The sequence below is a fragment of the Adiantum capillus-veneris genome, chromosome 13 (genome assembly GCF_014529385.1).
Source record: "Adiantum capillus-veneris isolate H3 chromosome 13, ASM1452938v2, whole genome shotgun sequence".
Lineage (NCBI taxonomy): Eukaryota > Viridiplantae > Streptophyta > Polypodiopsida > Polypodiales > Pteridaceae > Adiantum > Adiantum capillus-veneris.
The window spans coordinates 24105125-24130790 of record NC_140943.1 but is presented as its reverse complement, the minus strand read 5'-3'; positions in this window follow the sequence as shown (position 1 = coordinate 24130790).

Genomic DNA, 25666 nt, shown 5'->3' with positions numbered 1-25666 from the left:
CATGGAGGTGTCCTTTCTTTTCCTCAAAAATGAGTTCTTAGGAAGTTGTGCAGGTGTTACAGCTATTAAAATGGGGGATTCCTTATTTTTTATTGCCATTAATTTTCTCTCTCTTCTTAGCCGACAAGGCTCTCTATCAAGGCATCTTTTAATTGGCTCCTTTTAGGCCTTTTTTGGGCAAAACATGAGCTGTTGGTGACCCTTTGACCAAGGAATGGGGTGGGGGCAACTGGCCGGGGACCAAAAAATTGTGCCACACGCCTATTCAATTGAGTGTGAACTCTCAAAATGCGTCCCCCTCTTCCCCATGAGCCCACGTGCCCCTCCATGGCAACCCTTGAGAACCTCTCACCAAGTGATACACCCATAATGGTCTCCCCCTTTAGGCTATATACCCCCCCCACCTTCCACTTTTTCCTTCCTATGTGGGATAATCTCCCCACCACATGGAAACCTCCTCCTCAATCCTCTCAAACCCCTTGTACCCATAAATTTCCAAATTTCTGCCAAAGCAGGAGGGCTTCTCGGACAAACTTCCCCAAAGCATAACTTACCGCTCCGGTCACCAAATGACTCCCCATAACACACGGCTCGAAGCCCATCATCTCGGCTACATCTAGACTTCTTAAACCTCAGAATTTCTAATTCCAGTTTTCAAGTTGGCCCAATTTCCCATTGTCGCATGCACCCGCAATTACCTTCTAAGTTGAGACTCCCTACTTCGGATGCCCATAACTCATGATATATAACTCTAATTCACGAGCTATAAAGCACAACTGAAAACACTTATTAAAAAACTTGTTTTGGAGATGAGAACAACTCAAAACATCAGCACCCAAGCCTGGAAAAATCACACCTTGCAAATGAATTTTTACTTGGCCACTTCCAAAACCTGCAAGGCTAAGTACACATATATACACAAGGCTAGTGGGCAAGATTTTTGGCATGGCCTAATGACTTGATGCTTATCCAAAACATATCTAACATAACTTGCAACCCCTCCTAGTATGCTTGATCATTCATGACAAGCAAAGGTTTCTAGGGTGAACAACTGTTTGCAGGTCATTCCCAAAAACCTCATTTACATTCTCAAATGTCTCCACACTGTCTTCCACAATTGATAGCATCTCATTTGTCACAATTGTCATCAAATGTGCCAAGTATATCTGCAATCTATAACCATTAACATGATATTATGCTATGGACCACTCAAATTAGCGAACTGATATGTGCCATTTTTAATTTGTTCACAACAGAAAAAGGACCTTCCCACTTGATTTGCAACTTTTTTTGAAAGGTATTGTCCAACTTACTGTTGTATCGCAACACCACATCACCCTTTTCAATCAATTCCCTTACCCGGTATGCATTCATTAGACTTTGATCAGGAGCCTTCTTTGTCACTTCTTCGTAGTAGCTCAAAGCTAAAATTTTGTCCAATTGCAAACATTGTAAATCCAACAACCTTTTCTGCCAAACATTTGTTTGATCTTGATCTCCCAATGACAACAATTTGAGTATAGGAATTTCCACTTCAATTGGCAATAAAGCTTCCTTGCCATAAACCAAGTGTTTTGGAGAAAATCTTGTGCTCATTTTGATAGCAATTTTGTAGGCCCATAATGCACATGGAAACTCTGAATCCCAAGTCTTCCCATTTGACTGGGTCATCTTTGTTAATATTTTCACTAACTCTCCATGAATCTCTCATTGAGACCATTGCATTATGGATAATAAGGAGAAATGTATCTATGCTATATATTGATCTTCTGGCATAAGAAATTGAAAAGCTCCCCTCTAAATCCTGGTTCTCTATAAAAAAGTAGCTCTACGGGCACACCAAACTTGCAACATATATGCTCATTAAAAAAAAACCCATTTCTTTACTGGTAATCTATTTGACAACCTTAACTTTTCTCCATAAATAATCTACTACTGTCAAAATGTAATCATTTCTTTTGCTAGTCATAGGAAAGGGTACAATAGCATGAAGACCCTATTTTTCAAAAAATCAAAAGCAAGAATTATCTTTTGCAATTCGGGATTCAAAATTCTCTTTCCCATCTTCTGGAAAACCAAACCAAATCACTTCCTCTCGTGTAAAGCACATCATCAAGCATTTTGTATTTACTAGCTTTTCTTAAAAACGCATACTTTTTGGATGATGCTAAACCTTTAGGTAGGACACCTGTGAACAGAAAATCCGTCTCCTTTGATAAGATTTCTCTCCCATGATATAAAATAGAATTTGCCTTCAGCACAAACACACAAGTGATCATTTCTTCGGCAACAATATGAGCTTCTATATTTTAAGACGTCTTAATATGCTTCAAACTCCATGCTTCATACTTTTGAGCAATGGTTTCACCTTGAAGCATAAATTCTTCTGCTTAGGATTCTTATTCTTCCATACTCCCAATACTTGCTTCACAACCAACAAGGCATCACCTTTGATATCCAAGCATCTAATTCCCAATTGTAAGCAAATGTGGGGGATGCCTGCAACAACGCGGGTGAGATTAACCACTAAAGGAAAATGGTCATGATTAAATCACGCCTAGGTTAAAGGACTTAAATCACCTCCATTGTATATTTTTATATTTTGTCCAAGTTGTGTCTCCCTCACCTATTCTTTCATGTACTATGATTCATTGTTACTTTTTGCATCAAGTTTCAGCCCTTGTCTCCTTACAAGCATTCCTTGTGCATCATAAATGACAATGCCTCCTGAAACAGCATCATGACTTCTTCGATAAAAACCATCAAAGTATAATAGAGAAACATTAGAAATGGAAAGAGTCTTGACTTTCTTCTTTTGCACCACCTCTTCTTTAATTTAACCAAAATAGGAGTGTCTTTATAAGTGAGTAAATCTGTCAGGGTATCCCGAGTACTCTCTTCCACCAAAAAAGGTGAACTAAAACTTTTGAAGTTCAATAACCCATCTCATCACTGTTTTTGATACATTTCAATTATTCAACAAACTGGGGAAGTAATGAATAACTCGTGAGAAAGGTGAATGACTTTTGCAGCAACTAGTGTCTAAAGTGTCTGCAAGCATAAACCATATTGGTCATCACCAATTCAATTTCAGAATAATCTCTTTCATGAGGAATCTTCACTCTGCTAGCATAATGAACAGCTGAAATTCCTTCCCCTTTTTCAACAACATGGCTCCAATGGCATTGTCTCCTACTGATGGGTTAACATAAAACTCCTTTTTCCAGTCAGGAGCTTGCATAATGGGTAGTGTACTCAAAACCTCTTTGACTCTGTCAAAAACATCGTCACAGTCACGAGACCACTCCAAGAAGGGATCATTTTTAGCTATTTGTTGCAATGGATACAATAGCTGCGATGCCAAAGGTATGAAACAAGACAAATATTTAACCTTCTGTATAAAAGTGGCTAGCTGTCTCGTCACTACAAGAGGCCGCTTAAATTCCAACACCAAATTACTAGCGTTAATCGCGGGCATCGGTATATGTGTAGGTAAGTATGAAGGGAGATAAAATTTTCAAAGAAACTTATTTTCGAATTTCTGGTGCAGATTTCGATGTATCTTTCGGCACCTATACCGATGAATTTTTTGACACCTGAACCGATGCTTGTACCGATGGAACCTGCAGAAACAAACCCGCGGGTCTCTCCCTGCATATTTCTCTAGTTTTTGCGCCTCTTCTCTTGCCTCCTCCTCCTCACCTACTGCACATATGTTGCCTAACTACTTGCATGAGGTGAAAATCTTGCATGTGGACTACTCTCTAGCACCAGGTGAGATGCTTTTCAAGTTTGCTTGTAGGTTTAGGGTTTAACATAGTGTGTGTGTGTGTATGTGCGTTTTTGCAGGTTCAAGGACGTTTACAAGACCCTTTATTGCTCGAATAGGCCACATGTGAGTGCTCAAAATCTTAATGCATATATTTGTATATTGACAAAATAAAATTTCATGCTTTAAACTTTCAATGCTTTAAGTTTTTATGCCATTTTGTTTAGAAATAATGCTTTGGCAAAAAATGTTTTGAAATTATGGTTTGTGTTGTGGAATTACGGTTTTATTTCAAACTTATGCTTTGAAATTATGTTATGAAATTACACTACCATCTCGTCCTGTTGTTTTGGAGTTATGTTGTTTCGAAATTATGCTATGAAAAAATCTTGTTTTGAAATTATGTTTTGAAGAAATTTAGTTTTGAATTATGTCGTTTTCGAAATTTTGCGATCGATTGATGAGGTTTAGGTTATAGGTTTTGGTTAGGTTTAGTTTAAGTTATAGGTTAGGCTATGGTATAGCTTGGCTATAAGTTAAATTAGGTTAATTATACGTTAGGCTAAGTTAGGTCATAGGTTAGGTTAGATTAAGTTTATGTTATTGGTTAGATCAGGTTATATATATGTTAGGCAGTAGAAAAAACGCAAACGGACTTCGAAGATGACTCGTGTACTTCAAAAAACGCAAACGGCATTCTGTTAGGTTAGCCTATAGGTTAAGTTTAGGTTTAAGGTTATCTTAGGTTAGGTTAGATTTAGGTTATAGGTTAGGTTAAATTATAGGTTAGGTTAGAGCTAGCGGCAAATAACACTACAAGAGGCTCTTCATATTAGCGACGCTCACACAGCGACGCTTATAGCGACGCTCATAGCGATGCCGGGTGGGGTAAAAAAATAACCAAGCACGCCCAAAAACTCAGATCTCAGATCTGAGTTTTTCGGCGCCCTCAAGCAAAGAGCAGGTAACGCTCTCCCTCACTCACTCACTCTCTCTCTCTCTCTCTTTCTCTCTCTCTCTTTTTCTTCTCCACACACACACACACACACACACGAGGAGAGGAAGGAGAGCCAGGTATGCTCCTTCCCTCTCCTCATTCTCATGTTCCCTTCCCCTCTTTCTCTCTCCCTCTCTCTCTCTCTCACACACACACATACACACACATAGTGTTTTTGAGAGAGAGAGAGAGAGAGAGAGAGAGAGTACAAACAAAAACAAAAACGCACACACACATACATAAACAAAGAATGCACACACACATTGAGAGAGAAAAAGAGAGAGAGAGCATGCATAAACAAAAAACGCACGCATTGAGAGAGGAAAAGAGAGAGAGAACATGCATAAACAAAAAACGCACACACATTGAGAGAGAAAGAGAGAGAAACTAATTTAACGTCGTAGGAAACTAATTAAAATTAAAAGACCTAAAGATCTAGCCGACGAGGAGTTGAACTCAAGACCTATTATTCAAGAGGGAAATGGCATAATCAATCTATCATACTTGGCATGGGTGATAGAAAGGTTATACCATTTATCTCTTTTTATTGGCACACACATCCACACACGCGCACACACACAAGAAGAAGAGAGTTATAACGTCGTAGGAAACTATCTTAAAAGACGTTAAAGATTAGGTTATATGTAGACTTACATTAAATTAGATTTAGGTTTATTTTTAACTAGATTTACGCTTATTTAAGCTAGATTTAGATTTACGTTATATTAGATTAGATTTAGGTCTCCATAGACTGCGATGCCTGCATGAAGCGGGTGAAGAAAGCCCTCAATGGAATATAGGGTATTGCTGCCTTCACTCATGGTGGGCTCCGTCGATCCAAAAGTACTGGTGAAATGTCTTCAGAAGATAGGGAAGAAGGTGGATCTTCAGGGTGGCAAGAGTCACTACATCCCCGACACAATGACCATCTAGACAACCTCTAGTCATTAGACTTACGTTAAATTAGATTTAGCTTTATTTTTAGTTAGATTTACATTTATTTAGATTTACGCTTATTTACGTTAGATCGAGCTAGTCCACGCAAGAATTACTTACGGTTTAGGGTTTGGAGTTAGACGAACAGTGAATAGATATAGATATTGACCAATAAAGACGAGATTATAACCCGGTGGTTCTGATCTCCGTGCACCTCTAGACCGAGGTGTGCAGGGATTGGACATGACTAGAGAATGTGAGGTAAGGAGAGAGAGAGAGAGAGAGAGAGAGAGAGAGAGAGAGAGAGAGAGAGAGAGAGATAAGACGAAGAATGCCAATAGAATATTAAATTTGTTGTCCAGGTTATAAGTTTTTTATCCTCATTATGAGTAGTGACGAGGATGTGGGACCGTCCAACCGAAACACCTATCTCTCAACGAGGGTCTTATGTCCTTGTAATCAATGCAAGCATGCTGTGCGACGGACAAGACGTGTTTCTTTGCAGCACGTTCGCGAATTTGGCGAGTTCGATCCATCTATTATAGATCGAGTTGTTGCCAATTATAACTCCTCGGACTTTGACGCTGGCCAACAAGCAGCAATCTTGCAACCCAATAGACGTGTTCGTAGGCGCTTTGGTCAAGCAGCATATGTGAGGCCACAAGATGTAGCCTCTGACAGCTCGGGGGATGATCATGCAGAGCACATTCCCAACGAGGCAATGTTTGAGCCCGAGATCGATGAAATGATCAAGACGATCATGGATTCAGAAAGGCTTATCTATGATGATATGAAAAGTGAAGCCGATACGCCATTGTATAATGGAGCACGTATGTCTAGATTGAAAGCACTCCTGGTTCTTCTCAACATGCAGGCAAAGTTTGGATGGAGTGACACTAGTGTCACAGCCCTTTTCAGGTGATCTATTACAATTAGTTTACTTTGATAGAACTCTAAATGTATAATGATCTGATAGATTTTTACACGACTGTATCATATTTTTATGTTGTGTAGATTGCTGAAAGAGCACATACTACTAGCTGACAATGTGATGCCAGATTCCCGAGATGAAGCAAAAAAGATTTTGCGAAACTTGGGGATGGATTACAATTCTATCCACGCTTGTCCTAATGACTGCATTCTTTTCAGAGGGGAATACATAGACATGGAGAAGTGTCCGAAATGTGATTCCGAAAGATATCGAGTAGATCTCCACGGGACAAAAATTCCACAAAAGGTTTTGCGACATTTCCCTTTGCTTCCTCGCATCAAGCATTTCTTCGAATGTAAGTCCATGGCCGCCCTAGCATCATGGCATGAGGAGAATAAATCTTCGGATGGTGTGCTACGAATTCCTGCAGATTGCGTAGCGTGGAAACATATAGATGGAACATGGTCGGATTTTGCCAGGGAAGCTCGAAATTTGCGCTTAGGCCTGGCTATGGATGGCGTAAATCCATTTGGTCAAAGATCAACATCTTACAGTGTATGGCCCGTTGTCATCGTCAACTACAACATTCCCCCGTGGTTGACTACGAAGAAGGGGCACCTATGGCTAAGCTTGATTGTGCCAGGGCGATATAAAGTGGGGAATATGGATCTGTATCTTCGTCCACTATTGGAAGAGCTACAAAAATTGTGGATTGGCATAGAGGTGGTGGATATGAGCCGACACACAGGACGACGGAATGCTTGATCAGAGGCATTCTAATGTGGACCATGCATGACTATCCCGGGCTAACAGAATGATCAGGTGATCTATTGACACTCCTCACTCAGACACTGTAAATCTTGTTTTTTCCCATAGTTGATCTATTATCATGTGTATACATGCAGGGCTTCAAACAAGCGGATACAGAGCATGTGTCACATGTGGACCTAGACTGAATGCACGTAGGGCACCCTCACTGAAGAAGCAAATCTACGAAGGTCATCAAGCGTATCTTCCAGAGAATCATGTGTTACGCGACGGCTTTTTGGGAAGAGAGCCACCAAGGATGTCTGCACAAGCATGGTTAGAGCAGAAGGAGATGTGCGATGACGGATTGCCTCCAGGGATGAAGAGACTATCTCTATGGTACGAGTTACCATACTGGCCCCGACTCATGATCAATCACTTGCTCGATCCAATGCACATATTCAAGAATGTGGGTAATCTACTATGGGACCATTTGACCGGCAAGAAAGATACTTTGGGAGCCAGAGTTGACCTTAGAAATGTGGATCGTATGGAGCAATATTGGCCGCAAACAGTGTCTGATGGATCGATAAAACTCCCTAAAGCACCATGGATTTTCACAGGAGCCCAAGAACGCAAAGTAAAAGACACCATTCGATCTTTGCGGACCCCCACTGGCGTAATGCACTCGCTCCGAACGTGTTTTACTAAAGAAGGAAAGCTTACTGGTTTGAAGTCACACGATTGGCATAAAATGTGTCAGGTACGTTCATAGTGGACTTTAATATCATTGCATAAAATGTGGACTTTAATATCATTGCTGCACATACTTTACAGTTTATTTTACCGGTTGCCATTGAGGGATGTTTGTCTCTCGACATCCGTAACACAATCTACAAACTTGCAAAGCTGGTGCAATGGATCTCACAAAAGGAGATCAACGTAGACTCCATACCATTCGCCAAACTAAATGCTGCGGAGCTTGTGTGCATGTTTGAGAAACATTTTCCTACTACAATGCTAACCATTCAGGTGCATCTTCTTGTTCACATAGTTGATGAGGTGGAAATAGCTGGCACAGTTCATTCCAGATGGATGTTCTTCTTAGAGCGTTTCATGAAAACGCTTAAGGGATATGTGCGTCAAAAGGCACGTCCGGAGGGTAGCATGGCAGAAGGTTGGTTGGTATCAGAGTCCCTAGTGTACATTGGAGAGTGGCTAGACGGATTTGATAAATCCCGGGACACGCTATGGCAAACCATAGATGATGAGCGCATATCTGGGATTGTCATGTGCAATCTCGGTGTTGAGAAGAAGATGACGGAAGATCTAGAGGCTAAAATCAACCGATTTTGCATGCTTCACAATCCAGTGATGCAAAAGTGGATTTCACAATATGAGGATGCAAAGCAAGAGCGACAAAGGGCACGAATCGAGTGGAGACGGGGAAGACGACCACCGATGCACTATCCAGTGGTTCTGGAGAGCCTACCAACCTTCATGAGCTTAAGATGGTTGCACAACCAATTGAAAAGCGCACAACAATGCGGTGACGAAGTGACTGAAGAAGAGTGGGAGTACTCTCGGGGTTGCGCGACCAAGGTAAGTTTGCAATGTACGACTAGCAAGTGAATTTATTTTTAAATGTTTGAACGGCCACTCATAATCTTTGTTCGTTGTAGTATAAGTCATACACAGCAGCATGGTGTAAAGGTCGACATTTTAGGGTGGAACGAATCGACAAAAAGCGTTTTACTCAAGATTGTGGAATCATGGCAAAATTTGAACAGTCTAGTCGACGACGTTCCTCTGATGCAGATCCTGTGGTGGCGGAACTCACTTACTTCGGCACGCTGCAAGAGATTTTGAGGATCGATTACAGAGGATTTTTTGTCGACTTGTTCGACGTGCAATGGTTCAAGATAATCATGGAGGGTCGCAACACTACTGTGCGTAGAGGAGAGTCTGGTTTTCTTGAGGTGGATTCTACTAAGAAATGGACTGACCTAAGAGACACTTTCGTACTACCCGAGCATTGTGAACAAGTAAGTATGTAAATAGTTAACATCCCCCTTTTACAAGTTATGTGCTTGAAAGCTCTCATGTAAGTTATGTGGCTCTGGCAGGTAATATTTCATCCTACAAAGTCTACATCAAACTGGTGGTACGTCATAGAGGTAGCCCCTCGTAGTGCAAGGACGTATGAAGGCTACCATGTGCCAATCACAACGACATCAATGGAGGAGATCAGAGAAGATGCTCAATCAGAAGCCGCTGCGGTGGTGCCAGACGAGCATCAAGATGCTACTACTCTATATGGGGTGCATGCAGAGGAGCTACAAAATGAAACAGAGGATATGTGTTTAAACGGAGAGCTCTATATAGATATAGGAAGTTATGCTGAGTTATGCGAGGATGAGAGAGAGATCTCTTAAAGCCACAAATATTGTATTTGAACAATTTTTCTCCGTGTTGTAAAAGCTCTGGCTCTCTAAGTACCTTCCATGGTGTATAACGCTCTTTTCTACTCGCGCTCACATCTTTTGATTGAAAATTCTGAGTTTTCGACTTGCCTCTTCTATCACTCGATTCATTGCGTCATTGTATTTATATGCGTCATTACGTCATTGTATTAAATGGTCTTTGCGTCATTGTCTACTCTATTCATTCAATATTAAGTTTAAATATTCGTGTGTTTAATGCAGGTATGGATGATGAGGAGTTTCTTTCTTCTTTATCACCGCAGCAGAGACAGTGGTACGTGGAGCGTCATCGCTCTGGCGCATCATCGCGCGTTCCTACTCCATCCGCATCTCCCTCTCTTTCGGAGCATTCGGCGCGCTCCAAAGCTTCGGCGTCGACGAGACGAGCTTCACACTCGTCTAGACACCGGCGCTCTAGTGGTGGCGGTGGCGGTTGTTGTGGGGATTCCGCCACCGATGCCTCCACACCGCCTCGTGTTCGACGAGGCTCTTTACCCTCCCCTTCTTTGCCCGCCCCCACACCAGCCACAGCATCGCCATCTACGCCAGGTTTTGCACGGCTGACTAATCCTAGAAGCTACACACCTCTACCTACTCCGCCAGGAGCCACCCCACTCGACACTCCTCGCTTCAGGGCCCAGACGCCGGTGGAGACACCTGACGTCCGTACCCCCATCGACACGCCGCTAGAGACCCCTGCCGGGACACCCAGGTTCACGCGTCACCGGCCAGAGGGCTTGCCTTACTCCGTCGACATCAGCGGCGGCATCATCATGGATGATGACGGCAAGAAGGTGATCTCGCGCATGCGTGGTCTTTGCTCTCAGCTGTTTAGACACTACATACTAAACAAATGGAGTGAAGTACCAAGTGATTTAAAAGCCAGAGTCATTAGCATACTTCATGATGAGTTTCCCGTTCCAACACGGGATCAGCGCTTCAATGAAGACCTGATAAAGATTCGAATGCGCAAATACTGCAAACACAAGCGTTCCGAAGTGCAAAAAGCAATTAAGAATGGGTGGAACAGGCCAGATTGGCTGGCCAAAGAAGATTGGAAGAATGCGAAGAAAGCAGCGCGCGAGAATCCCGACAAGTGGAAGCAACAAAAGGATGCAGCCAGAGCACGAGTAGAGGCAGGGAGCTCGCACCACTTAGGGAGCGGTGGATGGGCATCATTTGAGGCCGATTTTGTAAGTGTTTTCACATTGCTCTTTATGCATGTTCGATAGTTTAGGGTTTATGAGTTTTTTAGTTCTAACATAATGAAATCTTTGTATGTTTTGACAGTGGTTGATGACAGGACGTGATCCCACACCGTACGAGCGCGAGTACGTAGGCAGGAAGGGCTTAAACGCCCTGATGGACATTCTCAGTTCTCGCGGCGGCATGGTTAGTATTAGGGTTTACTCTTTTTTATTTTTTGTATTGTTTTATAAACGTCGTTATATGTTTATACTTACTGAAAGCTGTCTTATTGTCTTTTTTTGCAGAATCCGACAGATACGCTGCTTGGACGTGATGAGACGTCTGACTAGACGACGTCAGTTTAGCCGTAGCTAGATAGCATTAGTTCAGGGTTTCTCATAGCTTATGTATCATGAGACGGATTTTATAGGTCTTTTTGAGCCATGTATATTATTACATTTGTCACCGCAGTTCCTTTTGCCAATCAATTCTTTATGCCTATGATGTTGTACAATTGTCATTATTACATTTGCCAATCAATTCATTTTGCCTATGATGTGTACAATTGTCAATTTTGCAAACAATGCGTCTTGTGGGTGACTATTTTGGGTCTATTATCTACCTTTGCACTTTTTTTAAAAAAGTGAATCAAGTACAATATGGTTGATGGGTGGCAGGGCATTCAATGCCCTGCCACCAAAAAAAAATTCTCTCGGGCGTCACTATAAGCGTCGCTATTTATGGCTCTGTAGCGTTGTTATGAGCGTCGCTATAGTCTTCTGTGTAAACGTCGCTATAGGCATCGGTATATGCGTCGCTATATAGCGACGCATATAGCGACGCCTATAGCGACGTCTATAGCGACGCTCTCGTAGCGACGCTCTCGTAGTGACGCTCGTAGCGACGGTTTTAGCGACGCCGGGGGTTATAAAAACCCAATGTATTTCCGTCGCTAACAGTGTCACAAGAGCACACAACCTCTTGTAGTGTAATAGTAGAAAAAACGCAAATGGACTCGTGTACTTCTAAATACGCAAACGGACTTCAGTTAGGTTAGGTTATAGGTTAGGTTAAGATTATATATAGAGCTTCTTTATATATAGCACCCAGGTCTCCTCCATATATACATCATCTCATGCGTGTATTGAACACCCTTTGGGGTTCTATTTATGTGCTCTCTCTTTCTCTCTCAAACATGGTATCAGAGCATGATGTTTTTGTTTTTGATTTTTCTCCTAATTGAAAACTATTTTGTAGAAATAGATAGCGCAAGGCACTGTAATCAATGCGGTCTACAACTTTGTAGAAGAAACTTTTTTCAAATACTGCACAGATTTCGAGTTATTGTTTTCGGACTGTGCACATAGTAGTTATAGTTTTCAGACTTGCAACATGTCTGAAAAGCAACTTTCATTTTTTGTTTGTAATTTTTCTCCTAATTGAAAGCGATTTTGCAGAAACGGCCCACTAGAGCCATCGGAATCAATATGGTCTATAACTTTGCAAAAGAAACTTTTTTCAAATTCTGCATCTATTTTGGGTTATGATTTTCAGACTCTCTGAACATGTGTGAAAAGCAAATTTTGCTTTTTGCTTTTGATTTTCCTCCGAATTGAAAATTTATCAATTATATTTTTTTTTCATCAATCATATATTTGTTACTGACGTAACTTTGCTTTAGAAGACAGTTTACAAATCGAATCAGTGTTATAGATATATGTTCTCAAAAGTCTATACTATTTCAAGCTGTTTAATACGTTCTCATACATTTACTGATGATTTGTTCTTGGATACCTAATTTCCAGATATCAAATGTCTATAGATCTGCTCATGGATATCTGTTATTTTTTCATCAATCATATATTTGTTACTGACGTAACTTTTTTGTAGAAGACAGTTACAAATCAAATCAGTGTCTAATACGTTCTCAGACATTTACTGATGATTTGTTCTTGGATACCTATATTTCCAGATATCAAATGTCTATAGATCTGCTCATGGATATCTGTCATGAATATCATTCCGATTCAGTCCAGTTGTTGATGATCGTCTAAATTCCGTCCAGCTACTAATGGTATATGACCTTTTGTTATATGATATATTGGTTCATTGATTCTGATATTATTATTCTTCTAGAGATATAGTTTACATTGTTTTATTGATAATCTCTTGTTGATATCATAGTGATTTTGATGGTACCATGATAATGTTTTGTTAGTTCTTTGGTCATGGTGATCTTTGTTGATACCATGATGATATTCCGTTGATACCATGGTTATTCTTGGTAATACCATGATGTTGTTTCGTTGATACCATGGTTATTCTCGGTGATATCATGACGTTGTTTTGTTGATACAATGATTATTCTCAGTGATACCATGATGTTGTTTCATTGATACCATGGTTATTCTCGGTGATACCATGATGTTGTTTCGTTGATAGAATGATTATTCTTGATGAAACCATGATGCTTTTCGTTGATACCATGATGATTTATTCATTTTCATTCATACAATGATGATGTTTTGTTAATACTTTGATGATATTCATTGATACCACTACGTTGATAAATGTCGTTTTATGTAGTATATACACATGTCATTTGCATCACATAATCACGTATCTTGTACTTTTAGGTTCATACTTTATGTACACATATGTTATCGTGCGTATATATGTTGTCAAAAGAGTGGCATCACGAACCATCTCTTATGGCATTGTGAACATGATTATTTACTAACCTTGCTAAAAAAATTCATGACTGTGTTTCTTGAGTCTATGATCTATGTAGAATTGATCATAGAATTGATTTCATGAAGACAAACTTGGTGACAATAAAAGATTTATGAAGACCTTTTTGGTGATACCATATTGATGACAACATGAAGATATGTTTGGTGATGCTATATTGATGACCAACTACAAAACAGATTCGCGGAGACACTTCTGATCAATGAGCTAATGGATAGCCTTTACACCTGTTTATTGAACCTTTGTATTCATTATTGTATTTGATAGAATCGGAGTGATGTAACTCCTCATAAACTATTCACTGTAAAAGGAGTGATGTAGCTGCTCATAAAATATTCATTGTAAAAGGAGTGATGTAGCTCCTCATGAACATTTGTACATTTAATGATATTTATAATATAATGGTGGGTGTATATAGAGATGTGGGTTTTTCCCTTGATCCCCAAAGGGTTTTTTCATCCACAGTTAAGGACCCTTATTTGAGCGGGGGTGTTGAGCTTATATGTGAAGCTACTCAATAAATGGATTACATATATAGATTCTCTATATAAAGCACCCAGGTCCCCTCTATATATACATCATGTCATGTGTGTATTGAACACACTTTGGGGTTCTATTTTTGTGCTCTCTCTTTCTCTCTCAACAAGATTATAGGTTATAGGTTAGGTTATATGTTCTAGGTTATGTTAGGTTAGATTAGGTTTAGGTTATAGGTTAGTTTAGATTATAAGTTCGGTTAGAGCTAGTGGCAAAAAGTAGAAAAAATCCAAACGGATTTCAAGAATGACTTGTGTACTTCAAAAAACACAAACTAACTTTGATTAGGTTATTTTATAGGTGAGGTTATAGGTGAGGTTATAGGTTAGGTTATGGGTTATAGGTTAGATTTAGGTTATAGGTTTGAAAAGCGCTAGTGCAATTGGACTTCAAAAGTGCACACAGAATTCAAACACACTAACATATAGTCATTGACCCTGTGGTCCTAATCTCCGTACACCTCTAGACCGAGGTGTGCGGGGATCGGGCATGGCTAGAGAATGTGAGGTTGTTAGAGATAGCGGCAAATAGTTGAAAAAACACAATCGGACACTACAAGAGGTTGTGTGCTCTTGTGACGCTGTTAGCGATGGAAATACACTGGGTTTTTATAACCCCCGGCGTCGCTAAAACCGGCGCTAATAGCGTCGCTACGAGAGCGTCGCTATATGCGTCGCTATATGCGTCTCTATATAGAGACGCTCATAGCGACGTTTACACAGAAGTCTATAGCGACGCTCATAGCGACGCTACAGAGCCATAAATAGCGACGTTTATAGCGACGCCCGAGAGAATTTTTTTTTTGGTGACAGGGCATTGAATGCCCTGCCACCCATCAACCATATTGTACTTGATTCACTTTTTAAAAAAAGTGCAAGGAGAGATAATAGACCCAAAATAGTCACCCACAAGACACATTGTTTGCAAAATTGACAACCGTAAAATTGACAATTGTACACATCATAGGCAAAATGAATTGATTGGCAAATGTAATAATGACAATTGTACAACATCATAGGCATAAAGAATTGATTGGCAAAATGAACTGCGGTGACAAATGTAATAATATACATGGTTCAAAAAGACGTATAAAATCCGTCTCATGATACATAAGCTGTGAGAAACCCTAAACTAATGCTATCTAGCTACGGCTAAACTGACGTCGTCTAGTCAGATGTCTCATCGCGTCCAAGCGGCGTATCTGTCGGATTCTGCAAAAAAGGACAATAAGACAGCTTTCAGTAAGTATAAACATATAACGACATTTATAAAACAATACAAAAAATACAAAAGAGTAAACCCTAATACTAACCATGCCGCCGCGAGAACTGAGAATGTCCATCAGGGCGTTTAAGCCCTTCCTACCTGCGTACTCGCACTCGTACGGTGTGGGATCACGTCCTGTCATCGACCACTGTCAAAACATACAAAGATTTCATTATATTAGAATTAAAAAACTCATAAACCCTAAACTATCGAACATAAAGAGAAATGCGAAAACACTTACAAAATCGGCCTCAAATGATGTCCATCCACCGCTCCCCAAGTGGTGCGAGCTCCCTGCCTCTACTCGCGCTCTGGCTGCATCCTTTTGTTGCTTCCACTTGTCGGGATTCTCGCGCGCTGCTTTCTTCTCATTCTTCCAATCTTCTTTGGCCAGCCAATCTGGCCTGTTCCACCCATGCTTGATTGCTTTTTGCACTTTGGAACGCTTGTGTTTGCAGTATTCGCGCATTCGAATCTTCATCAGGTCTTCATTGAAGCGCTGATCCCGTGTTGGAACGGGAAACTCATCATGAAGTATGCTGATGACTCTGGATTTTAAATCACTTGGTACTTCACTCCATTTGTTTAGTATGTAGTGTCTAAACAGCTGAGAGCAAAGACCACGCATGCGCGAGATCACCTTCTTGCCGTCATCATCCATGATAATTCCGCCGCTGAAGTCAACGGAGTAAGGCAAGCCCTCTGGCTGGTGACCCGGTAGGGGTCTCTAGCGGCGTGTCGATGGGGGTACGGACGTCAGGTGTCTCCACCGGCGTCTGGGCCCCGAAGCGAGGAGTGTCGAGTGGGGTGGCCCCTGGCGGAGTAGGTAGAGGTGTGTAGCTGCTAGGAACAGTCAGTCGTGCAAAACCTGGCGTAGATGGCGATGTTGTGGCTGGTGTGGGGGCGGGCAAAGAAGGGGAGGGTAAAGAGCCTCGTCAAACATGAGGCGGTGTGGAGGCATCGGTGGCGGAATCCCCACAACAACCGCCACCGCCACCACTAGAGCGCCGGTGTCTAGACGAGTGTGAAGCTCGTCTCGTCGACACCGAAGCTTTGGAGCGCGCCGAATGCTCCGAAATAGGGGGAGATGCGGATGGAGTAGGAACGCGCGATGATGCGCCAGAGCGATGACGCTCCACGTACCACTGTATCTGCTGCGGTGACAAAGAAGAAAGAAAATCCTCATCATCCATACCTGCATTAAACACACGAATATTTAAACTTAATATTGAATGAATAGAGTAGACAATGACGCAAAGACCATTAAATACAATGACGTAATGACGTATATAAATACAATGATGCAATGAATTGAGTGATAGAAGAGGCAAGTCGAAAACTCAGAATTTTCAATCAAAAGATGTGAGCGCCATGGAAGGTACTTAGAGAGCCAGAGCTTTTACAACCGGGAGCAAAATTGTTCAAATACAATATTTGTGGCTTTAAGAGATCTATCTCTCATCCTCGCATAACTCAGCATAACTTCCTATATCTATATAGAGCTCTCCGTTTAAACACATATCCTCTGTTTCATTTTGTAGCTCCTCTGCATGCACCCCATATAGAGTAGTAGCATCTTGATGCTCGTCTGGCACCACCGCAGCGGCTTCTGATTGAGCATCTTCTCTGATCTCCTCCATTGATGTCGTTGTGATTGGCACATGGTAGCCTTCATACGTCCTTGCACTACGAGGGGCTACCTCTATGACGTACCACCAGTTTGATGTAGACTTTGTAGGATGAAATATTACCTGCCAGAGCCACATAACTTACATGAGAGCTTTCAAGCACATAACTTGTAAAAGGGGGATGTTAACTATTTACATACTTACTTGTTCACAATGCTCTGGTAGTACGAAAGTGTCTCTTAGGTCAGTCCATTTCTTAGTAGAATCCACCTCAAGAAAACCAGACTCTCCTCTACGCACAGTAGCGTTGCGACTCTCCATGATTATCTTGAACCATTGCACGTCGAACAAGTCGACAAAAAATCCTCTGTAATCGATCCTCAAAATCTCTTGCAGCGTGCCGAAGTAAGTGAGTTCCGCCACCACAGGATCTGCATCAGAGGAACGTCGTCGACTAGACTGTTCAAATTTTGCCATGATTCCACAATCTTGAGTAAAACACTTTTTGTCGATTCGTTCCACCCTAAAATGTCGACCTTTACACCATGCTGTTGTGTATGACTTATACTACCACGAACAAAGATTATGAGTGGCCGTTCAAACGTTTAGAAATAAAGTCACTAGCATGTCGTACATTGCAAACTTACCTTGGTCGAGCAACCCCGAGAGTACTCCCACTCTTCTTCAGTCACTTCGTCACCGCATTGTTGTGCGCTTTTCAATTGGTTGTGCAACCATCTTAAGATCATGAAGGTTGGTAGGCTCATGAAGGTTGGTAGGCTCGTCTTCCCCATCTCCACTCGATTCGTGCCCTTTGTCGCTCTTGCTTTGCATCCTCATATTGTGAAATCCACTTTTGCATCACTGGATTGTGAAGCATGCAAAATCGGTTGATTTTAGACTCTAGATCTTTCCTCATCTTCTTCTCAACACCGAGATTGCACATGACAATCCCAGATATGCGCTCATCATCTATGGTTCGCCATAGCGTGTCCCGGGCTTTATCAAATCTGTCTAGCCACTCTCCAATGTACACTAGGGACTCTGATACCAACCAACCTTCTGCCATGCTACCCTCCGGACGTGCCTTTTGACGCACATATCCCTTAAGCGTTTTCATGAAACGTTCTAAGAAGAACATCCATCTGGAATGAACTGTGCTAGCTATTTCCACCTCATCAACTATGTGAACAAGAAGATGCACCTGAATGGTTAGCATGGTAGTAGGAAAATGCTTCTCAAACATGCACACAAGCTCCGCAGCATTTAGTTTGGCGAATGGTATGGAGTCTACGTTGATCTCCTTTTGTGAGATCCATTGCACCAGCTTTGCAAGTTTGTAGATTGTGTTACGGATGTCGAGAGACAAACATCTCTCAATGGCAACCGGTAAAATAAACTGTAAAGTATGTGCAACAATGATATTAAAGTCCACATTTTATGCAATGATATTAAAGTCCACTATGAACGTACCTGACACATTTTATGCCAATCGTGTGACTTCAAACTGGTAAGATTTCCTTCTTTAGTAAAACACGTTCGGAGCGAGTGCATTACGCCAATGGGGGTCCGCAAAGATCAAATGGTCTCTTTTACTTTGCGTTCTTGGGCTCCTGTGAAAATCCATGGTGCTTTAGGGAGTTTTATCGATCCATCAGACGCTGTTTGCGGCCAATATTGCTCCATACGATCCACATTTCTAAGGTCAACTCTGGCTCCCAAAGTATCTTTCTTGCCGGTCAGATGGTCCCATAGTAGATTACCCACATTCTTGAATATGTGCATTGGATCGAGCAAGTGATTGATCATGAGTCGGGGCCAGTATGGTAACTCGTACCATAGAGATAGTCTCTTCATCCCTGGAGGCAATCCGTCATCACACATATCCTTCTGCTCTAACCATGCTTGTGCAGACATCCTTGGTGGCTCTCTTCCCAAAAAGCCGTCGCGTAACACATGATTCTCTGGAAGATACGCTTGATGACCTTCGTAGATTTGCTTCTTCAGAGAGGGTGCCCTACGTGCATTCAGTCTAGGTCCACATGTGACACATGCTCTGTATCCGCTTGTTTGAAGCCCTGCATGTATACACATGATAATAGATCAACTATGGGAAAAAACAAGATTTACAGTGTCCGAGTGAGGAGTGTCAATAGATCACCTGAGCATTCTGTTAGCCCGGGATAGTCATGCATGGTCCACATTAGAATGCCTCTGATCAAAGCATTCCGTCGTCCTGTGTGTCGGCCAATATCCACAACCTCTATGCCAATCCACAATTGTTGTAGCTCTTCCAATAGTGGACGAAGATACACATCCATATTTCTCTCTTTTCCTCTCTCAATGTGTGCGTTTTTTGTTTATGCATGTTCTCTCTCTCTTTTCCTCTCTCAATGCGTGCATTTTTTGTTTATGCATGCTCTCTCTCTCTCTCTCTCTTTTCCTCTCTCAATGTGTGTGTGCATTCTTTGTTTATATATGTGTGTGTGCGTTTTTGTTCATGTTTGTACTCTCTCTCTCTCTCTCTCTCTCTCTCTCTCTCTCAAAAACACTATGTGTGTGTGTGTATGTGTGTGTGTGAGAGAGAGAGAGAGGGAGAGAGAAAGAGGGGAAGAGAACATGAGAGTGAGGAGAGGGAAGGAGCATACTTGGCTCTCCTTCCTCTCCTCGTGTGTGTGTGTGTGTGTGTGTGTGGAGAAGAAAAAGAGAGAGAGAGAGAGAGAGAGAGAGAGAGAGAGAGAGAGAGAGAGGGAGAGCGTTACCTGCTCCTTGCTTGAGGGCGCCGAAAAACTCAGATCTGAGATCTGAGTTTTTGGGCGCGCTCTGTTATTTTTTTAGCCCAGTCGGCGTCGCTATGAGCGTCGCTATAAGCGTCGCTATGAGCGTCGCAAATTTACAAAGAAATTTGCGACGCTCATAGCGATGCCGGGATTATTTTTTTTGAGCGTCGCTGTGTGAGCGTCGCTAATATGAATAGCCTCTTGTAGTGGGACTTGAAAAGCGCCTTGTGTACTTCAAAATGCAAACGAAAATTGATAAACAAAGTAAAATAACATAATCGTACTTCAAAAGCACACACAGACTTCAACAACCTTAATATATAGTCATTCACCAATAAAGATGAGATTATTACCCTGTGGTCCAAATCTCCGTGCACCTCTAGACCAAGGTGTGCGGGGATTATGCCTGGCTACAGAATTTGAGGTTGTCATGTACTGTCATGTAGGTAGTAGTGTGTAGTTATAAAAACTAGAGTGTTTTAATTGTTTGTTGCATCATTGGTAGATAAAGTATCGACAATAGGATGATGTGTCCTTGTGCACATTGCAAGCATCAGATCTTTCAAAAACAAAAAATCTACGACCAGCACATACGTAATCACAGTCTTTTTTGATAGAGAAACTACAAGACCTGCGTTATCGATCTCATGGTCTAGAGACAATTGATCAAACTCCGCAAGTAGATATTGCTCCAAATTCATCCCAGAGAAGGCGATTTTCAAACGAACAGCCATCGAATGAGTCCTCCCAATCAATATTTGGTGTGACATTCCAAGAAGTAGAGATGGAGCAGATGCTAGATGCGTTCTTTGACATGGATCCCATCATTGGAAACATAAAAGACGACAACAGTCAACCCAATAATGCGGACCAACCTCAGTCATCCCTTCCATATTGATGGCATGATAGCAACGATAAAGAGGGTGAGATCATGGAAACTCTTGCACGCATGCCGCTTTACAATGGTGCAAAAATCTCAGTTTTCCATACCGCTTTGGCAATGCTTAATTTGCAGTTTGTATATGGTGGTCTGACGCCTCAGTCTCACAGAGCTTTTTAGGTAAATACATTGTATCCTAAGCATGATAAAGTGTATGTGGTCAGTTCAATAATATGAACAAGGGACTGACTTGTCCATGTAACGAAATGTTGCTCAACGAGCAAATCTTTCCAGAAGGGAATCACATGCCTCCTACCCATCCAGCCACTAGAAAGCTTCTTACTAATTTGGGCATGGATTCTAAGTTGCATTTATACACCCGTATATTATAAATTGTGCGTATATTACGGATTTATATGTTGTATATCCGTATTCTACACGCATATCCGAATAAAAAACATTTCGATCGAAATATATTGTTGCAATTAAGATTGCTAGAGAGATAGAGACAGAGTTGCTGGAGCTTTAGAGAGAGCAGTAGATAGCTAGCACAGAACATCCGGAGCAAGCCACAGAGCAGGTAATTTTTCGTATAGTGTTTTTTCTGTTTTTTTCAGTTAATTTGCTAACACTGTTGTTGTGGAGCTTTGCTCGCACCTCAGTTTTAGTTTGTATTTTGTTTTTTACTAGCGTTGTTGTTGTGGAGATTTGTTCACACCTCAGTGTTAGTTTGCAGGTTTAGACACCCTTCCTTGGCTGTGTTGATCCTCGTGACACACTGCAAGGGGGGTTAGACTTTAGATTCTTTGTCCTTGACTATTGTTGACCTCCGTGTCGCACTTCAAGGAGTACCTTAGGTTGTACAATTAGACTTTCTATCCTTGGTTGTTGCTGACCACCGAGTCGCACTACAAGGAGGAGTTAACTATCATGCATCTTTTCTTCCTAGTTATTGGTGACCATTGCGTCGCACTATTGGAAGATTGGATTTAAAACAATAGATTCCTCGTCTTTGGTTGTTGCTGACCACCATGTCGCACTGCAGAGAGGGGTTTAGGGTTGTCAAATCCATCGTCCTTGGTTATTGCTGACCATCACGTCGCACTACAAGGAGATTGGATTTAATAGATTCTTCATCTCTGATTGTTGTTGACCACCGTATCGCACTACAGGGAGAGGTTTAGGATTTTAACACCATCGTCCTTGGTTGCTGCTGACCATTGCGTCACACTGCAAGGAGATTGGGTTTAATAGATTCCTCGTCTCTGGTTGTTGCTGATCAGCGTGTCGCACTGCAGAGAGGGGTTTAGGGTTGCCAAATCCATCATCCTTGGTTGCTATTGACCATCATGTTGCACTGCAAGGAGATTGGATTCAATAGATTCCTCGTCTCTGGTTGCTATTGACCATCGTGTCGCACTACAGGAAGAGGTTTAGGATTTTTCCATCGTTCTTGGTTGTTGCTGATCATCGCGTCACACTACAAGGAGATTGGATTTGATAGCTTCCTCGTGTCTGGTTGTTGCTAACCACCATGTCGCACTGCAGAGAGAGGTTTCAAGTTTTTAAATCCATCATTCTTGTTTCGCGTTGCACTACAAGGAGATTGGATTTAATGAGTTCTTTGTCTCTGGTTGCTGCTAAGCCTGTGTCGCACTAAAGGGAGAAGATATATATTTTACATTCTTCAATCCTAAATGCTTTAACCATCACGTCTTTCATTACTGTTGTTATTATGATGCATGAAATGTTTAGATCTTTCATTACTGCAGGTTATTATTGGCCATGAAATGTTTTTGTTTAGATTTATTAACAATCATATATGTCAAATTTTTATCTATTCTAGATTTGCCTTACTTATATTTCCTTCATGTGTTTTCAGGCTTCAGTCATGGTAGAGACAAAGTTAATGCGTCAGCATCGCAAAATTATTAGTGATGCTCTTATTTTGTCTCTCTATAGAGCTTCAGACGATCATTTGCAACGAGCATTTGATCCACTGCAGGAAAAGTTCGATGGTTTTTTTATTGAACTTGTGGAACATTGCTGGTTGAAGCTGTGTAGTGCATTCCCAGTTTCGTTTGACCCAACTTTGCACACTAATGGAGTGATGCATAACACAGTAAGGCAATTATTAGGCCAGGTCACTAGAAGTTTTGAAAGTATGGTTCATCCAGAAATCAAAACCAAACCTGGAATCAAAGAGAGAATGCAGCTTGTAGCACGCTACATTCAGAATTGAAGAGCAAAGATAAGATCAAAGGCTCTTCAGAACGTCCTAGGATAGAAGAGGATGTACCTCCTTCATCAGGTGCTCAGTCATTCGCTGTAAACCTGGATGATATGATGTGTCCTCCTGTCCTACACTTACTTGGGGAGCATTCCATCTTTCACTTGCAAGCACCCCAATTAGGTGAAGGACGTTTTGCAAATGTGAAACAAGTATCAGTGGCTCATCCTCTCTTCAAAGATCCCGTCTATGCGGCGAAGATATACAAAGAACAAATAGGAAGCAAGCCGACATTGTAGATTGTGCTAGAGGAGGCAACTGCTACAACTGTTCATCATTGTGGCATGATATTGCCCCGTGCTCGTGTTCAGTATATCAAAAGACCTATGTTGATCTTCAAGCTTTGGAATGGAGGTCATCTTGAGCAGTGGATTCAGGCATGTCATCATGATGGAAGCAAGCCTGCAATCAAAGAGTTCCAACACACATCTGGAACTGTACAACAATGCACAAACAACATTTTGCCAATATGCAATGCTCTTCTGCAAACAATTAAATTCATGCATAGTCACGAATTTATTCACAATGATCTACACACTAGAAATATTCTACTCCATTTTGGTGAGCAAGGAGTGTATGCTGGCATTGCGGACTGGGGACAAAGTACACCATCAAACACTTTGGCAACATTTCCCAAGCTGCCAAATCTCACCCCTCAATGTAGAGCTCAATTTGACAGAGATTATCCATGGACTGCCCCTGAAAATATCAGCACCAATCCTCCTCCATTCACCAAGGCATCTGATATATATAGTCTCTCGTATATTCTTACGCGCTTGCTTGCATGTATTCCAGAGCCCACCGAGGTTCTCAAGCGCTAATTTTTGTGCAATATAAACAAACATCTTGCTAGTGGAAAATCTCCCAAACCCTTAGATAGACCTAAGATATGGGATTTAAGCCTTTGTTTGAATGGAAGCCATAATGTTGGCTATCATATTGTAACCGAATCTGGCTTGAGACCTATTGATTATTAAACTAGTAATCAATTTTTTTGGCATTAATGGTGTCACGTGTGTAACATGTGGTGTCATGTGCACAATGTTTTTAAAGTTCTTCAAGTTGAAGTTTTAAAGTATTTCAAGTTAGATCACTCAATTCTCTAAACCATCTCTCTTTTTCAAGTGCTAAGACTTGTCTCGCTAAATTTTATTATTTTGCATTTTAGCTATGGAAGATATTGCTCCCAACCAGAACACACAACAGCTTAATGATCCTTTGCTTAATCATGCATTGGCTCAACAAATTTACAAAGAGGAAGAGATTCGGGTGGCTCAAGGAGATCTCAGTGCTTTGGATGCAACCCAACAAGACGAATCAAAACTTCAAGGGGAGCCATTGAATTACAGGCAATGCAGACAGTTATGCCCGAATCACTTCGTACACAACACATTATTTTGAGTCAATGGAAATGCTAAGGCTTCTGCTCCCTTGAAGGTTTCAGATCTACAACACACTGTCCTCGCACAAAATATCCTTGCAAGATTTATCCAAGTGTACAGATCACCACCAAATAATAATCAAGTGGCAATTTACTTTGTGCAACAATGTTATTGCTACTATGTATTGCGGCTCAAAGTTGATTGGAACGATCATCCCACTACAGGAGGTGTTGGGAAAGGGTGCCCAACCGAGAGGATTCATGCACGGGAAGCTAATCAAGAAGACCCTCCTCACAAGAGAGGTTACACATATTTGCCCGAAGAAACCACAGTTATTGAGCAGCTTGCAACCCAAGGTGTGGATTTGCCAAGTCAAGGAGAGACCCCAGCCATGTTGCACGCTCGTAGAGTAGACCTAGAAAGAAAGTTGGCATAGTATGAGGCAAGGTATGGGCCTATTAACGAAGAAGAGATGGATAATGCCGGCCCAAGTGATTCAGTTGGCAATTCATAATTTCGTGTATCTTATCTCTTTGGAGAACAAGCCCATGATTTAAATTAAATCTCCCAAACAATACGTAGCTCTTTTTGTATCTTAAATGTCAAGATTAGTAATTAAAACCTCTTTTTGGTATGTAAATCTCTATTTGTTGGAACAAATGGACGTGACAGATGTTGTTGCAATTGTGTAAATTATGTTCTCTCTACTACCCTCTTTTTAACAATGAGAGAGAGAGAGAGAGAGAGAGAGAGAGAGAGAGAGAGAGAGAGAGAGAGAGAGAGAGAGAAGGTATGGATTGTAAAGTTAAACTCGACATAATTTTCGCATTGCAAAACTAATTGAGAATATGGTACAAACTTTACAGCTCATCCGTCCCCTTAATCAGAGGCACCATGTCATCAATTTCTTCAACATCTAAACATTTCGGATCAATATCTTCCGGATTCTATTCCATTTCATCATCAGAGTTGAGCTCATTTGCAGCTGCTTCGTGTGTTTGGAAGTGCCCAAAGCTTTCTTCTGTGGCACATGTCGCAGCCTTATGCATAAGTCGCATGTTACAAAATACATACACCAAGTCCGTAGCTCATTTAGGACTT